The following is a 4,033-nucleotide window of genomic DNA, read 5'->3' as shown; positions in this document are numbered from 1 at the left end:
GGGGGTTCTAACAAATCACCCGGCATTAAGAGTGCAACGAACTTTTAAGTATCTTTCTGTTGCGGCTCAAAATCAGGACAGCAGCTCACACAAGCGTTTGTGGTGTAGTGGTAAGTCGCTTTTCCGCCGCACGCAGAATGCGGAGTTCGATTCCCGTTTGGACAGAATTCTCGGTTTTTCCACTGGGATGTATGTATCCCTGCCCTCTCACTGCCGGTTGGCCCTAACAGGCAGTATCGAAGACCGCCTCCTTTTTTAAAAACATGTTTTTATAGGTTTTTTAAACTCCTCAACCGACGCAATTATTTTTAGATCCTAATTTTAGGAGGCAGGCTTCTGACCTCGCCTGTCAGGGCCAACCCGAGCCGAGATGGATACATCCCAGCAGAAAGACCGAGATACTCGAAAGAAATGTTATCCTCACTAGGAAATCGAACTCAGGTCTCCTGCTGTGTGCAACAGCGAAGTGCCTTCCGCTACACCACCCACGCCCGTGCCCGCCCCCCTTAATGATCTAAATTGTGTAGATGGGGGCGTAAAACAGCCACCGGGGCCTACATGAGAAAGAAGACTTTTCACACCACGCCCAGCCAAACATCATCACTACTTTCGGCACCTCTCAAACGTTGCCAATAGGCCTAGGCCTACCACAACAAAGAAAATGTGTGTGAAAAAAGAACAACATGACATTGTAGTATTGTCGTTTTCAAGTGAGCTGTAGGTGTGCCCTTCAGTGCCCTCCCACACTGCCCACTTCACTTCATGTATCATGCGGTGCGAAAAAGTTGTGCTTGTTGTGTTGCTAAAGTTGCTTGTTATTGTCGTTCATGTAATTAGCCAGACGGCTTATTAGTTGAGTGCAAGAGGTGAAAGGTGAATCATGAGACATTTGGAGCGTTCCCATTCATATGTAAAGGCCTATAAGCCCTTATATAGGGTATTATACAGGCTATTGCAGAATACTATAAAATATTTAGCTTATTATATGTACACATTAATAAATAAATAAATAAATATATATATATATATATATATATATATATATATATATATATATATATATATATATATATATATATATATATATATATATATCAAATGCCACACTCTTTCTCTCTCTCTCTCTCTCTCTCTCTCTCTCTCTCTCTCACACACACACACACACACACACACACACACACACACACACACACACACACACACAATATCTCTCTTCTCCCCCCTCTCTCTCCTCTCTCTCTCTCTGTACGTAGGCATAGCCTATGTAATATGTAGCCTATACAACTGTATACCGGCATTACATGTATTAAGAATTGTGTGTAATGCACGCACACACATTTGTGTGTGTGTGTGTATGTGTGTGTGTGTGTGTGTGTGTGTGTGTGTGTGTGTGTGTGTGAGAGATAGAGAGATAGATAGATAGATTGATAGAAAGAGAGAGAAAGAGAGAGAGAGGGAGAAGGTGGACGATGGGCGACGGTAGGGGAGACACACACACATAGGCCTGTAATATAATATTTATATACATGTAGAATAGATCACTCACGCGGATAACGCCGGTGCAATCACAGAGACATTACATGCCAGTTAATTTTCCAAGTAGCGCTGGACTTCGTTCTGGTGTCAAAGTGAAAAAAAAACGAAGAACAATTTGCGGTAGAACCCCATCTGATGCCCTTCAATGATGTGTATAAAGATTGGAAAAAAAGGGAGGAACGGGAAAGAAATAAAAATATTATAATGTAACATATTATATAATGATATTATTATTCTAACTTTCACCCCTTCCTCCAGTCTGAATCTCATACATAATTATCTACCAGTTATATAAAAGTTGTTATTGTTTCACATTTCGTAGGGCTTTTGTTATTCTTTTGTAGATCTGTAGCTACATGATCTCAAGATTTCGAGCTTGGCTTAGTATATAAAACCAACTGTCCATCCTTAATAACGTTAAGTGGTCATTACCGGGGTAGAACAGTGGGTGAACTGTCGGCCTACGGTAATTATGAGCTGCTTATGGGCTTGACTGTCATCTCGAAGACCACGCAATAACTATCTCCAATAATCTTATGGGCGATTGTTACCCAAACATCAACCCCGCCCCAGGGAAACGATTCACGACTTTATTTGTAAGTTCACTCGGTAAAGACAACTCGTCCATCTCCTTACCAAAGGCGACAATTAATGCATCGTTGATTTTCGTATTATATATTCCACCTCGTCCATAGCCTAATCTAGCTCATCCGTTTACATTGGAGAGAGAGAGAGAGAGAGAGAGAGAGAGAGAGAGAGAGAGAGAGAGAGAGAGAGAGAGAGAGAGAGAGGGGGGGGGGGGGGGACAGACCTAAGACCCGAAAAGAGCGGAGTAAGCAAACTGAAGGCAGGCTTGGCTTTGGCCAAGTTGAAATAAGGTTCGGCTAGATATTCGTTCTCATCCCTAGTTGCCTACACGGACAACGTCACGTACACACTTTAAATACGCTTTTATGCTAGCGATTTTTCACAACTGCATTAATAATTATTACTTCTGTACCCAATGTCCGTACTGAGCACCATTACAATCGTGCACATAAGTTAAATAACAATATTTACAACTTTTGTAAAGTTTGTTGCTAGGTTCGCACTACAAATTGTTTCGGTATAATATGGGTCAATTTTTAGAAGGTACACCATAATTCGGAATTTGTTTAACTTTTCGCAATCCGTGTAGCACAGTTCGAGAATAGCATTGCCCAAAGTGCGAATATCTTGAAGAATCTGTGAGTCTGAGAGTCTGGCAGCAGAGGCCAGGTGCTGGGGTCAGTGCGTGAGTCGTTTCCTGTGAACTCAGTGATGTGGCACTAGGACTGTTGTGAGCCACACTTGTATTGTTTGTATGATAGTCTAGTCCAGTTCCAATCGGTGCCAGTTTCTGTTGTTCCTCTGTCCACTCTGTGAACCCCACTTTGGGACCCACGGAACGGTAGGTTGTAGATTCTAGTCTTGTTGAGACAGAAACCCGGTGATGAACAATAGTAGGCCTACTCCAGGAATGCTTTGCCTTTGGGCTTGGCTTGGACTGCCCGATGCCGATAGTAGATCTAGATTCTTCTAGATCTAGATTCTAGTTTTGTTTAGTGATACGAGCTTTTGTGGATTCCCTCGTGCGTTGAACTCATTTTTCAAAAGCAGACTACACTGTAGAGTGTAGATTTTAACTTTAGAATTCTACTTTACTTATAGGCTAAACTTTAGGCCTACTGACTGATTAACTACTAAAGAAAGTGGCTATTCTCACCCGCCCGGAAGTTCTCGCAAGATCTACTCCTCCCCTCTTCTCTCTCTCTGTCTCTTTCTGAATACTGTCTATCGGTGTGGACGATCAAATTGACCAAAACAAAGTTAAAAAATGATGTTAAAACACAAAAGTAAATTAATTTGGTTGTCTACAAAGATGCTACGGCTATTTAACTTTTCGAATCGAGCCGAACTACGCGGGTCGCCATTTTGTTTTGTTCTCTCTCTTTCTCTCTCTCACTCTCTCTCTCTCTCCACTGCCCACAGACAAAATTGTACGCTTTTAATTGGCTACAAGTACAGTTGTAATGGAACGTTTGTTCACAGCACAGAATTCTACAATTTTTCTCTTATCACAGTGTAGAATTCTGTGGTTTAGGGTGAACGCAAAATTTGTTGACACGCGCACCGGGTGAGAATAGCCACAAGACCCGCCTGCACTATTCTCACCCTGGGTGAGAATAGAGGTGGCCTTAACTAAACTAACGAAGTGACTTTTTCTCCGAACGTTCGGGAAAAAAAAGTTAAACTTTATTTCTCGAATGGTTTTCTGATCTCGAGATTTTTTGGTTATTTGCGAGATTTAGGCGTCTTCCTTTCATTACTGCCATTCTGTGAGGACTGGGAAGAAGCATTTTTGAAATTGAATTGAATTCAGTTTCTAAAGCTAGATCTAGCTGAGCATTTGCCAAAAGGTGGGATACCTGGGTGTGACAAATGAGGTCCAAAATCAACTTTATGTAATAATTCTTTA

The sequence above is a fragment of the Aplysia californica genome, unplaced genomic scaffold, assembly GCF_000002075.1.
Source record: "Aplysia californica isolate F4 #8 unplaced genomic scaffold, AplCal3.0 scaffold00358, whole genome shotgun sequence".
In the NCBI taxonomy this organism is placed as follows: Eukaryota; Metazoa; Mollusca; class Gastropoda; order Aplysiida; family Aplysiidae; genus Aplysia; species Aplysia californica.
This window is presented reverse-complemented; position numbering follows the sequence as displayed.